This window comes from Arvicola amphibius, chromosome 7 (assembly GCF_903992535.2).
Source record: "Arvicola amphibius chromosome 7, mArvAmp1.2, whole genome shotgun sequence".
In the NCBI taxonomy this organism is placed as follows: domain Eukaryota; kingdom Metazoa; phylum Chordata; class Mammalia; order Rodentia; family Cricetidae; genus Arvicola; species Arvicola amphibius.
Window position 1 is genome coordinate 22,869,492 of NC_052053.1, and position 14,429 is coordinate 22,883,920.

The 14,429-nt window shown below is 41.3% G+C and overlaps 2 protein-coding genes across 29 annotated transcripts in view; one reads left to right on the plus strand and one right to left on the minus strand.

Annotated features, from left to right (window-relative positions):
- Positions 1 to 3,458, minus strand: part of Marchf7 (membrane associated ring-CH-type finger 7) — a 39,826-nt gene extending 36,368 nt beyond the window's left edge. For 8 of the 15 annotated variants that reach the window (XR_005286180.2, XR_005286179.2, XR_005286181.2 and 5 more), the window contains exon 1: positions 3,276 to 3,454. The gene's annotated coding sequence lies outside the window, so the exon portion shown is untranslated. Of the gene's footprint in view, positions 1 to 3,275 lie in introns of all 15 variants that reach the window. The other 7 variants (XR_005286178.2, XM_038336386.2, XM_038336377.2 and 4 more) reach the window with 4 other exon arrangements.
- A 61-nt stretch (positions 3,459 to 3,519) lies between these two features.
- Positions 3,520 to 14,429, plus strand: part of Baz2b (bromodomain adjacent to zinc finger domain 2B) — a 285,451-nt gene continuing 274,541 nt past the window's right edge. For 11 of the 14 annotated variants that reach the window (XM_038336361.1, XM_038336370.1, XM_038336366.2 and 8 more), the window contains exon 1: positions 3,520 to 3,637. The gene's annotated coding sequence lies outside the window, so the exon portion shown is untranslated. The remainder of the gene's footprint in view (positions 3,638 to 14,429) is intronic. The other 3 variants (XM_038336362.1, XM_038336363.1, XM_038336364.1) reach the window with 3 other exon arrangements.

The following is a 14,429-nucleotide window of genomic DNA, read 5'->3' on the forward strand; positions in this document are numbered from 1 at the left end:
GTAATGAGGTTTGGTGCCCTCTTCTGGCCTGCAGACACACACAGACAGAATATTGTATAATTAATAAATAAATATTTTAAAAAATACAGCTACAAATTTCTCCCATGTCCCAGTAAGAACACATGTTGGCAATGCCATGTGCTCTGGACTAGACAGAACACGGCCAACTTTTACTTTTCTATCCTTTAAATGCAGAGGTGTACTCAAGTGATACCGTATGATTTGAAAAATCCTAAGAGGTCTTGTAGCTTCTATTTTCATTCTTCAGATGCTATCCTGAAACATCATACCGTAAATCACTCGGAATAAGATTCAAGGATCAACCAACACCACCTAAGTGGCAGGGAAGCTAAATGTGGCCAAATGAAGGAAGTTCTTTGACACACAAAACTTGTAGGGCCTTTTAGAAAAATCTCTCTTGATACTTAGCTATCACAGACTTAAGATATTCCTAATATTTTAAAGGTTTTCTTAAGTACTTTTAAAAGATAAAAATTTAGCAGCAGCATCAAAAAATCTAACTGTGATATTGTCTATCAGTACTACAGCCCTAAAAGATATAACTTATTCTCTTTGAAGTGGTTTGCTGTTGAGATGTCACAATTCAATCTTCATTCAGCATTTTAGAGTTCTTTTTTACAAGCCTACCCTCCTTTTAGAGCTGTGGAAAAACAGGTGCAAAGGATTTGGTGATCTTAAAACCAGACTTTCAAACTTATCTAGTCTACCCAGTAGTCACAGGTAAACCCAGCTTTGACCACAATAAGGTTTATCTCGGTGTAGAAAAGTAAAATTAAAATCAGACAACATCAAATCTCAGTCACCTCTTAAATTATAAAGCAATTTTATCACCTCTGCTCAGTCCTTTTGGGTTCACTCCCAGTAACTTTACTAATGATACAAGTTTAATCAAAAAACAGGAAAACAGAAAAGATAAATGAACTCAAATGGAATTATCTTTTTCAGTGATTCATCAACTTTAGTAGGAACTTGTTCAACTTAAATTGTTATCTAATTTGGCCCATTGTTGATCTAATAGTTTAATAGCTCATTACTTAATACTTAATTTATTACTTAAAAACATGGATTGACGCAAGCCTATACATTCTACATAAGTCTTCCCAGGTTTCTGACACACACAAAACAATCTGTCAACAAAGATAATCTTTAGATCAATTTTATTGGACACAACAGTTCTTCATTCCACAGCACAGGGCACTAAACTTCCTGATGTATTACAGAAAGTTTCCATGGCAACCTGTAACCTCCCTTCATTTCACCTTTGAGCCACTGTCACCTTCTAAAACCACATCACCACAAGCAGGTCCTAGCCACTCCTCAGCTGAGTGCAAGCATTTCTCCCTTCAACATTTTCCAAGTCTACATATACCATTTATGCCTCCACAGCATTTCTGCAGTGTTTACAGCAAGGTACAGACAGCAGTTGTTTACACATCCGTCTGATGACTAAACTGTGAGTTGTAGAAAGAAGACAGAGCGCCAAGCTCATTGTTGCAAAGGGAAACCTTAACCTAGTAACCAAGCAGTGCTTTATACCACTGGATACATTTTCCGCAGTAAGATTATCTTCTTGAAATATATTAAAATGTGGACAACTCTTTATCATAGAACAGATGAAAGAGGTGTGTGAGATGGATATGGAACTGACTAAGCATTGTCTACATAAATGCTAAGGATGGCTTATGTATAAGCTGATTATCCAACACCTTCATGTAGAACAGAGGAAAATTTTGCAGTTATGCAGGAAAACAAACCTGCTTATTCCAGACACCTGATCGGGGTTTGGGGTTATAGTTTGGTCAGAGACCAAACTATATAATAAAAAAGTATAATGCATACTTAGTATACCTGAGGCCCTACACTGCAAAAGGCATCTGACCCCATGAAACTGAAAATAAGATAATGGGGGGAGGGTGGCGACACTAAATTCCTACATATACATATATGACTGTCAAAGAATAAAGAATAAAATCTATAGGTGTGGGGGAAAAAAGGCAATGGTGTACCATTTAGGGCAAAACTAGAGCTGTGTAGTGGTGTTGGATCTGATGGCACACTCCAGCAATGCCAGAAGGCTTAGGCAAGAGTATCTTAAGTTAGAGGTCAGTCTAGGCAGCATTATAAATTCAATGCCAGCATGAAATACAACATAAACAAAACAAACCCATACATACGTGAACCTATGTGGATACAAAACTCACAAAGTCCAATTTGTGTGCAGAATACTTGGTTATAGACCCGTGGTAAATTCTGTTTGTTTATAATCATTACAAATTCACACTGCAAGCATTTTATGCCTTGTAGAGTGTTTGCTGACTGCTCCACACACTAGCTCAGCTCATTAAAAACACATCTCAGGAGCAGGGGAACTCATCTCAACGAAGAAATCTGACGAGGTTAAATAACTACGGTCATGATAGTGACCAGAGCCTGATTCCACTGCTACCCCTCACCGCCACAGCCCGACGGCCGCTTCCCACTCACGGGAGCTGGAAACGAAACACTGACCCCATTTCTGGTTATCTTGTGAAAATACAAAGAATCTACCTTCTTAGTGATACTACTACTGTTGGGTTTGTAAACCAGAGATTTATCTCTATGCTCATCTTCATTATGTAGCTTCATTCTGGATACAAAAGGAGCAGAAGGGAGCAAGAAATAAGGACATTTAAAACATTAAACAGAGTACTTAAAAACTACAAAACGGTGTGTGAACCGAGGCCGGCCGGCTCTTATTAAATTGTTTCCACACTGGTCTTGAGGATGTGTTTATTACCCACACGGATCCCCTCCCTCCCATATACTAAGATCTATTTTGTGGGAAAGGAGTGTTCAGTGTAGTGTGTGTGTGTGTGTGTGTGTGTACGCTCTTCGTCTTCGCGACGCAGTTTCAAGATGAGGGAGCATTTTATTACTCACACGTTGCCTGTCTAGAGTCGGTCATTTACACCTCTCGCCCCGGTTTGACTCTCAAGAGCCATCTTTTGCTACTCATGCCAGTGTCACGCCACTCACGGCGCGGGGCCACGCAGAGGTCTACCGTCACCGACCCCGAGGGGCTGGGAACCTGACCGAAATTCCAGGTGGGGTTACCAAGCACGATCCCGTACTCCCGCCGCCACAAGCCGCCGCGGGTCCCCGAGGGACACGCATCGTCCGCCCTCCCCCGCTCCCAGGGCCCGGGGTGTGGGGGTGGGGGTGGGGGGGAGCGCACGCCAATGCTCCCCTCCCCCACCGCTGCCGCCGCTCTTTACCCTCTTCCAGCTGGCACACCGCAGGGAGCGTGAGGCTCACCGTAGCCACACCGCCTCCTCCTCCTCCTCCTCTCCCGGTGTGCTCGGTCTCAGGCCACGGGGACAGCAGAGCAGTCGGCGACGAAGCACAATGGCGGCCACCCCTCCGGATGCGGCGCACAAGTGGCCGCCGCCGTTGGCAGCCCCGCCCTTCCTCCTCCCCCGCCCCCTTGCGCGCTCTCGCCCGCCCGCTTCTCGCGAGACTGGCGGCGTTGCGGGGGAGCCGGGAGCTGCGGGCGGGCTAGACGTGCCCCGCCGCGGGGTGGTGCTCTGACTGCGGCAGCCGTTGAGGGCCGCTTCGGGGGAAGCTGCCAGGCGCCACGGTAAGCGGCCGCGGCTGGTCGGCGACGTGCGGGCGTGCGGGCGCCGGGAGCGGCGCGGGAGGCCGGGCGGGCTGGTCACCTCCCGGGGTGCGAGGGGCACGGTGCTCGCCTCGTTCCCGCGCCCGCCGCGGGCCCCAGTAGGCCCGCCGCTCCGGGTCCCGCCCGGCTGGTTGCGTGGGTGGATTTTGTTTCTTTGCGCTTGGCAAGTGGCGCAGTGACAGTTGACGGAATCGAGTCAAACACTTGCCTTCTCCCACCTCCCCTTCGAGCCTCCCCCGGCGCGTCCCTGCCCACCTTGTAGGGTTTGACAGCGCTCCCTCCATCTACAGCCTCCTGATTGATTCCGACAGTACCTTTCTCGTAGTTTCCTTGGAGTCGATAAGTTTTTCGTATTTTTTAGGTCACTTCTATCTTAAAATTATGCTGATAAGCTTTGAGAGCGCAACTACAGGTTTTGCAGCAAGCATTCACTTATGTAGAAAGACCGAGGAAATTCTGTGACGTAGTCTGGTGTATATGAGTGGAAACTTTCAAAGCCGCTCTCAATGTGGTAAACTAAGATGTAAATGAGAACTAATATATACGAAGGAGTGTGGGGAAAGCCGCAAATGATAGGGAGTTTGACCGATGTCCCAAGCACCAATTGTTTGACGGTAAATTCTTACTGAAACTTGGAAGCTTGGTGAAGACACGGGATTTTATGACGTTTGATTTGATTTAGCTTTTTGTTTGTTTTAAAGACTCCCTTGAATCCAAATAATTCCACGAAGTGAAATGCCACATGTGTGTGTGTGTGTGTGTGTGTGTGTGTGTGTGTGTGTGTGTGTATTTGGATTTGTCATTTCATATGAACAAAGTGGAGTATCAGTCGGCAACCATCCCTGTTTCATTTCTGCGATCATCACTATAATAAATTTTAGCTACTACGAACTTCAGGGGATTTTTGTTTGCCTTTTGTTGACACACACGTGTCAGCCTTTTAGGGTGTTGAAAAGTATCTGGTAGGGAATATAATTAAATACAGATTTACTTTTAATTTGTCCTTTTAAGAAAATTAATTGTTCCATTATGTTTGATCGACCGTGTAACACCCTTAAGAATCAGAACTCTTGGGTTCAGATCTCAGCCCTGCTCCTTACTACCTTTATCTTCAGCAATTGTTTAAATTTTCTAAGAATTCCTTAATCCAGGCTTCTTCCTGTGGATTAGGGACCTAAATCCACAATACTGCCTAAAAGTCATGGTGTTGTTGAAAGGATTAAATGAGGTGATATATCATCAGTTCTTAGAACATAGCAAGCATTCCATAATTGTTCATAGTTAGCTGTCTAAAACACCCCTTTGCCTTTCTAGAACTTAACATTGTATAGATCCCTAAACATCTTTTTGAGTGTGTTCTGTGTTTCCCTGAGTTATAGCAGTCAGACCTGGTAGTGGGAACTTTTCTCCAGAAGCCCTAAATCTGGCAAGGATCGCTTGTGGATTTTGGCAGATTATGGCTTCATCTCCTCCCAGTATTGAGGATTTTATTATGAGAGGTGAATATGATACCAGATTTCTATTTCACAGAGATTCCAGATGTTAATTGTTTAAGAACATTTAGATTTGTTTATTTATTTAGTGTGCGTATGGGGGAGGACACTCACACCGAGAGCATGTGAGGTCAGAGAGCGACTTGTGGGAGTGGGTGTCCTCCATCATGTGTGCCCTGGGGATCGAACTCAGGCCATCAGGCTTGGCAGCAGGTGACTCTACTGTTGAGTCATCTCACAGGCTCTAGGTTCCAGTGTGTAGTTAATGCTAGGTAACATCTAAAAACAACTGACATACGTTTTTTTTTTTCTTTGAGAATGGTTAGGGGATGGCGGGGGGGGGGGGGAGATTTATTTACTCCCTACTGTGTATTTTTAAGTAATTTATCATTGTCAACAAACAATTACTGAAATTTTACTGTGTTAAAGACATTTTATGTTTCACTTGAAATTATGGTTTTAAGTAGGTACAATAGTGTCTATATGTTACCAAACAATAATCAGAGCAAAAAATTGGATAGGCAAGCATCTGAAATCAGAGCTCTTCTAAACAAGCTAGACTCAATCCCCTTTCATTTGTATATTGGCCGGTCTTTGATAATCTATCCTCTCTGACTGTGGCTCCTTTCTGAATTAGTGTCTCTGTTAAGTCTTGCCAACACCATTCTTATTAATTTCCATCTCTTCTCCAAGGCAGTGTCTCACTGGCTTTAACTGACTTCATCCCTCTGCTTTATAGACTTGTCTGTCAATCTAGCCATGGTCATACAGTCCTTTATCCTTAGGCCTAAGTGTTGTTATTGTTGTTTAATACTCTGGATTGCTTAGAATTCTCTTTCAGATATTACATTTGAAGTTACCTGTTCTCTTTTCATCGTTGGACCATATAACCTTCGTAGAAGCTCCTGTATGTGAAAAGCAATCATAAAGATATTCTTTACTGCTGAGAAGATAGGGCATCTATTAGCTTTTTGCAAATTGATCGTTTTCAGTTATAGATTATCTTAATCTTTTGAGAAACCTGTTTCTCCACCATGAGTATTTTTTGTGGGATACCAGTTTCTTCTCAAATGAAAATTTTATTAATCCCTAAGCTAGAGAAGGGAATCTGGAGTCATCAACTAACATGAGAATCTACTATTTAAATTTATAGGTAGTGCCTGTCATGGTGGTGCACACCTGTAATCCCAGCACTGGAACTCAGGAATCGGAGGCAGGAGGATTACAAGTTCAAGGCCAGCCTGGGCTACAGAGTTCCTAGCCAGCCTGGGCTATGAGACTCTGACTCAAATAAACAAAAAAATAATAATAAAAATAAACTCATAGGTAGGTCCCATTTTCTAAATTAAAGATCCCTATTTGCAATAAATGTTATGAAAGTCTTGTACTGTACATCTTTGATAAAAAAGAATTCCTTTTGTGTCTAAAATTGTAACTCTTGTGTTTAATATTTCATAATTTTTAAATTTTCCTTAACAACTATTATTGAAAACATGCAAAATTTAATAAATGAATATCTAAAACGTTCCTATAATTGACTTCTGCTTTTTTTGGCAGGAAAATTTTAATCTCCAAAGGTAATAATTAAAAACATAAGAACACGTGAAAATAATGCCAAAACATTAGAGATCATATTCACTCATACTTGTTCCAGACTATCTGTCCTAGCAAGGATGATTTCCAAGTCGGGGGCACAATTTCCTACATGTGTGACACACCTTTTGCAGTGCTTAAACCCTAGAATGTGGGACTAGAGAGATGGCTCCGTGGTTAAGAGAGCTTGGAGTGTCCATTATCCACATCCAATGTCTCACAACTGCCTGTACCTCCAGCTGCAGGGCGTCTGATACCCTCCTTGGGCCTTTGAGGGCCCTGAATTCACATGCACAAACCCTCATACTGACACACACACGTCCATACCTAATTAAAAATTTAAATCTCAAACTAAAACGAGCTTAGTGAAAGCAGCTATCTTTTATTAATGATACAACTACGGTTCAGGAAAACCCAGGCTCGATCTCATCCACCAGCTGTTACTGTAAATAGTTTTAATGGAACAGTCATGCCCATTAGTTTAGGTATTGTCTATGCATTAGTCAAGGTTCTCCAGAGAAGCATGGGCAGTCGTCTACCACACATTACCTGTCACTTAGCAGGAGATTTACTTTAAGAGTTGGCTAATACAATTGTGGTGGCTGACAAGTTGGAAATTTATAAAGCAGGCTGGCACTTAGATTCAGGAGTCTGACAGTCTTGAGGGAGAATTTCCTCGTTCCTAGGAAACCTCAGGTCTTCTGAGCCTGATTGGACAAGGCTCATATACAGTGTTGAGAGCCATCTTCCCTTCCAGGTAACAGGTGTAGGTGTTATCCACAACTTCAGAGCTCCTCCACAGCATTTACCAGATGAGTGCTGATTGTCTACCTGGGTACTCAGGTCTTGTCTTCACAGTAAAGTTAGCATCATTTGGTGTAGTAATGAGGAGGAGCGAGCCACTTCCCACTGCCCAGCTGGTTTACACGCGGGGCTGGCAGGCTGCTTGTCATCCCAGCTACCTGGCTAGCTTATGCCCGAAATAATCACACAGAAATCTGTATTAATTAAATCACTACCTGGCCATTAGCTCTAGCCACCTATTGGCTAATTCTTACATCTTAATTCAACTCATTTTTGTTCATCTGTGTATTACCACGAGGTCGTGGCTTACCAGGAAAGATTCAGCATGTCAACTCTGGCAGCTCCATGGTGGCTCTCTCTGCCTCTGCCTTCTTTCTCCCAGCATTCAGTTCTCTTTTCCCCGCCTATCTAAGTTCTGCCCTATCAAAAGGCCAAGGCAGTTTGTTTATTCAACCAATGAAAGCAACACATAGAAAGAAGAACCTCCCACACTAACTTGGCTGTGATTATTGTCTTCTTACAGAGCCAGAATCAAGAACCCGAGTATGACTGAGAAACACTAAAATATTCAGTATCTCGTCCTGTTTCTGTTACTTTTCTTGCTGAAGTGACAACATACCAGACAAAAGTAACTTCAAAAAAGAAAGGCTTGTGCTGACTGCTTTTTTGTCAATTTGCCAGAAACTAGGGTGATTTTGGAGAGGGAACCTCAACTGATCAAACGTTTCCTACCAGACTGGCGATTGGCCTGTGGGCAAGCCTGCCTTTTCTTGAGTGATGATTGATGTAGAAAAGGCCTATCTCAGTGTAGGTAGTGCCACCCCTGGACTGGTGTCCTGGGTGCTCAAAGAATGCAAGGTGAGCAAGCCAGTAAGCAGTGTTCCTCCGTGCCCTCTGCATCAGTTTCAACCTCTGACTATGACTTCCTCAGTGACGGAGTGTATTGAGGAACCATAAACTAAAGTTCTTTCCCAAGTTCCCTTTGGTCATGGTGCTTTATCCCAGCAATAGAAGCCCAAAGATGGTGTAATTTGTGTCACAGTTTGGGGTGGTACTCCATCATGGGAAGATGTGATGGAAGGGCAGTGATTTGGCTGGTCACATTGTATCTGCAGCCAGGAAGCAGATACACAGTACAGAACTCTGCTCAATTTATTTAGTCTGGGAACTCACCCATGGGATGATGATAGATAGCTACATTCAGGATGGTCCTCAACCCCAGCTAAACCATCTGGAAATGCCTTCACAGGTACACCCAGAGGTTTGTCTCTTAGGTAGTTCCAAATGACACCAAACTAACAAGGAAGATTAGCCATCACAGTTTACTGAAAGTTTACAAACTTCTGCATAAACCTAATTGCTGTTAAAATTAAATTAAACTAGCGAGCTGGGCGATAGCTCAGCCTGTTAAGCGCAGCACTTGTGCATGCGAGGTCCCAAGTTCGAACCCAGGGTCCGTGTGTTGTCACAGAGTGGTTCTGTGTCCCGTGTGTGTCTGTGTGTCTGTGTGTCTGTGTCTGCTGTGTGTGTGAACATTCCCACACCCTCTTGTGGCTTGGGAAAAAGTTAAATTAATTACTGTTTCTGTCATATAGTCTACACACACACACACATTCATGAGCACACATAACACACACAGCTTTTGCTGTGATAATAAGAACTACACTTATTCTCCATTGCCTCTATATTTCAAGAGGCTGAAAGCAGAAGTGGCTACGGATTGAGATTCTGTGGGTACTCCCTCTGACAGATTTGGTTGTGTCCCCCTTCTTACATTTTTATATGTCTATATGCACGATTAATTTTAATTATCAATTTGATACAGTCTCAAATCCCCTGGAAATGCGATCTCGGGTATTGTCTAGATTAGGTTGGCCTGTGAGCATGCCTGGAAAGAATTTTCTTAATTGAGCTGATTTGGGTGGGGAAAACCTACACTAAATGTGGGCTGGGCTCTGGTTTGGATGAAAGAGAGCTGGCTGAGCGGTAGCATGTGTGTGATTTCTTGCTGTCTGCTCTTGACTGCATGTAATTCCAGCTCTTGCCACTGTGACTTCCCTGCCATGATGGTCTGTAACTTGAAACTGAGCCAAAAGAGCCCTCTCTTCATTAGGTTGTGTTTGTTAAAGCGTTTTGTCATGCTATAGGAAAATAAACTAAGACATCTATGTCCCTTTGTATATAGATATAGTGCTTTTTGTGGGGGGTCTCTTTTTTCTTTCGTCCTCACTCTACCTTTTTAATTTGGCTCTTCTGCCTCTACTGCTTCACAGGCATCCTTTGCAACCACACTGAGAAGCTGCTGTGTGTCCTTCCACTGCTTTGTGCATGGCCATGCAACCATAAAAGAGGAGAGAGAAAGAGAGTGTGTATGTTATGTATAAATGATACTGTTTGTGGATAAAAGTGGAGTTTTTACTATTTGGATAAAACAATAAAATTAAGCATGTATCTAAAGGAATTGGAGAACTATATAGTGGGAGAATATTGCCTAGCAAATGAAAGGTCTTATATCAGTCCAAAGCATCATAAATTAATAAATATATAGTACAAATAGTAGATCACACATTTAACTAGCAACTCTAAATAAAATGTAAAAATTTAATATAAATTTTACTTAGACATGTTTTTCTAAGAATAGATTATTTAATCATGTGAGATTGAGAAAATATTCACCCTACCCATTAATATAAAAATTCCAATAATAGAAATTGCTCTGTTGGGTTTTTTTTTTTTTTGGTTTTCTGTTTGTTTGTTTTTTGGTTTTTTGTTTGGTTTTTCAAGACAGGGTTTCTCTGCGTAGCCTTGGCTCTCCTGGAACTTTATTTTGTAGACTAGGCTGTCCTCAAACTCACAAAGATTCACCTGCCTCTGCCTTTCAAGTGCTGGGATTAGAGTTATACATCACCACAGACTGGAAAATTTTCTCTTTTATTATTGTTTATGAATTGCACATCTCCTGTTAGGGAAGTGACATAGCCTAACTACAATAAAAGATATGTTTAAAACATTTTAAATTGTTTACATGTGTTTATTGTGTGTGTGTGTGTGTGTGTGTGTGTGTGTGTGTGTGAATATAGGTATGTGTGGGGAGGTCAGAAGAAAACTTGCACTAGCGGGATCTCTCCTACCATGTAGATATTGAGGATTAAATTTAGGTCATCAGGTTTGGTGGCATATACCATTAGCTGCCCGGCCATCTTGGCAGCTCCTATGTGTTGATATGTAATGGCTAATATAATTATATTAAGAACTGGAGACTTTGGGTTTCATTTAAATTATAAGGACAAAGCTCCATCGACAGGGTCAAAGACCTGATAAAACATTTGAGGGCTGGGCATAAGGTGGTATGGGACTATAGTTCCAGACTAAGAAACTAAGGCAAAAGAAAAAAGAAAAGAAAAATCTTCAGCTAGAGGCCAGCCTGGACTATGTTGTGGGACTCTGTCTCAAAACAACCAGTAACTATGAGGGTGGGGTGAGAGGAGGTGATATGATGTGGGATTTCCCTCTATATGCTATGATACCATTGGTTAATAAAGGAACTCCTTTGAGCCTATAGCAGAGCTGTAGGGGAACAGAGCTAGGCAGGGAAAACTAAGCTGAATGCTGGTAGGAAGAAGGCAGAGTCAGGGAGAAGCCATGGAGCTGCCACCAGAGATAGACATGCTGATATTTTACTGGTAAGCCACTGCCACGTGGCGATACACAAATTAATAGAGATGGGTTAAATTTATATGTTAAAATTAGCCAATAAGAAGCTAGAGCTAATCGGCCAAGCAGTTATTTAATTAATACAGTTTCTGTGTGGTTATTTTGAGGCTGAGCAGCTGGGAACCAACAAGAGGCCTCCTTCAACAGTGATATGTGGCTTGAAGGAATAGAATTACTCTCTTCACATAAACAGAATTAATCTTCACTTTATGCCACATAAAGGACCTCATGGAAACAGTGTAGTCTCTATTAGATACTAGTCCTCTTGACATCTAGATATTAAACAGCCTAGCCTCCAGAACTGTGAGAAATTAATCTCTACATAATACACAGTCTGTACTATTTTCATATAGCAGTGCAAATATAGTAAGAGAGGTAGCAAGTTGATCTGAATGGCCAACTTTTATTTAAATAATGAGTGTTTAAGTACAAACTACTGAATAAATACTAGGCTTTAGTAACAAAATGACTCAACTATCTTCTATACTGAATGTTTTAATAGCAAGCCATTAGAGAATGACATTTTTCTATAATTAAAAAGAAAATAATACTTAAGGGGTTGGGATAGAGCTCATTTGGTGGACTACTTGCCTAACATACTTGAAGCATGACTCAATTCCCAGGACAGTGTAGAACTGGGACCTATGGTAATCCACGCCTGTAATCCTAGCCTGTTATGCCAATACTTGGAGGTAAAGTGGGAGAGTCAGAAGTGCATAGTCTTCTGGGCTACACAGTGAGTTCATGGGACACATGAGAGAGACTTGGAGGAAAGAAGGAAGGAAGGAAGAAGGAAGGAGGGAGGGAGGAAGGGAGGGAAGGAGGGAAAAAGAAAGGAAGGAAGGAAGGGAGGAAGGGAAGAGAAAGAAAATGCAACACTTAAAACCATTTTTAAAAGACTTTTTAAAACTTAGGTATGCACATCTATGCCTGTGAGTAGATTTGTGCATATGAGTGCAATTGCAAACAGAAGCCAGAGTTCTATTCTAAATATTTTAGTAATTGCTATTTTTTTCCATATTTAACACTACCTTTTTGTTCTTGAGAATTACACAATATTTTTAAATTTTTATGCTTATGAAAGAATACAAACTTTTCAGAATAAATATGTAAAACTTCCTCTACGATACTTGTATTATCATAGCTATCTAGGTTGTATTCTAGAAATACAGTATTGATGCCAAATCTCAAGCTTTTTTATTATTTTACCTTGTGCTATAGTTTGTACCCAGGTTATTATACATGCTAGGAAAACATTCTAGTACTGAGCTATGTCCCAAGATCTCTCAAAGCGTTTGAAAAGGCCATTTATCTAAAAGAACAGTGGCAGGCTACTTAACATTGTTTCTGCTTTACTTACAATAAATGTATAGATAATTTTTAAGTTCCTTTTTTGTGTGTACATGTGTGGAGGTCAGAGGACAACTGTCAGGACTGGTTCTGTCCATCTGTGGTGTGGGTCCTGGGTACTGACCAAGGTTGTCAGGCCTGGTGTCAGACACCATTGCCAACTGAGCCATCTAGCTGGTCCTAAATTTCTTATCTTTAATTAAGCATATATGTATGTGTCTCTGTGGGGGCACATGCACATAAGTGAAGTACCCATGGAGTTCAGAAGACATAATGGATGGTGGGACGTGGGGTTACAGGCTGTTGTCAGCTGCCTGTTGTAGGTGCTAGGAATCTATCCAAGGTCCTCTAGAAGAAAAATGTGCACTCTTAACCACTGAGCCATTTCTCCATCTTTTAAATAATTTTTAAATTTTTAGTAAACTGCTTACATTAGTGAAGTGTGAGACATGGGATTTTAAAACTTTGTGCATCCTTTACTATGTTATTTGACTCCATACTGTGATATACACCTTCTGTATGCTTTTCATTGACAGGTTAGACATTCTTTAGAGTCACTTAAGTGGTTTCTACTTGGTGTGACATAGTATTGATAGCTTATCTATTTCACACTCAAAAGAACAACTGGAAGTCTATCATGTTTTTATTACTTGACCTCTCCAGTGTTTAAGAAAATTTTTATGTTCTTCATATTTGATTTTTTACACTGTAATGTCCTATATGTAAATATCCCAGCACTGTTGACTTCTGTAGTTCCAGTGAGGAACTATGATCAGTACAGTCATGTGATTTCATAGTAGGGGCAAGTTCTAAGAACATTGTTAGGCAATTTTATTGTTGGGCAAACATTATTGTATTTCTAGGTCATATAATCTTATGATACCGCTGTAACATATGGAGCCTGTTGGGAAACATCATTATGTAACACACGACTACAAAACTAAAAAGAAAGCCCTTCAAGCAGTATATTATAGGCTTGGGATGCAGTTTAGTTGAGTGTCTAGTGTGCAGGAAGCTGTGGGTTTGGTCCCCCAGCACCAAATTAAGCAAAGCATGTGACACAAGTCTAATGCCAGCACTCAGGAAGTTCAGGCCGAAGGATAAGAGGTTCAGAGTTTAAACTACATGAAATCCTGTCTCAATAAATAAAGAGCATATTTCAAGTGAAAAATGGTATATATTAGATAAGATCCTAGGAATTCTGAGTTAAAAATCATTGAAATTTTGGATGAAACAAATTTTCTTTGAGACAGAGGTTCGCTGTATAACAACCCTGACTGTCCTGGAACTCACTCTGTAGACCAGGCTGGCCTCAAACTCACAGATATCTGCCTTCCTCTGCCTCCGGAATACTGGAATTAAAGGTGTGCGCCACCACCACCCAGTTTGATGAATCAAATTTATTGTAGCTTTGTAGATATGGTATAAAGTTTGGCAAGAAGAAGGGTTAGGGAAGTAACTCAGAGAAGTGGAATGAAGCAAGAAGAAAGATGCTAGGTCATTATTGATCACAATGCTGGTATGCCCTGAAATTTACTGTATTCTCTATAAAGAATAGAATTTGAAAATTCAAGATGTTTTAAATTTTTAATAGTACCTTTGATGTGATTAGGCCACCTTTGATACGGATTTGCTGTATAATCCAAAAACATCCAATAGAAAGGGCATTCAGCCTTACAAGGGAAGCTTGCGGTTGTATGTCATCACCTTTTTTGAGGATACTGCATATATATATCCAGCCTGCCTTGCTAGTTCTATCATCACATGCTACTTCTGTTACCTGGAATTTCCAAAGCGTT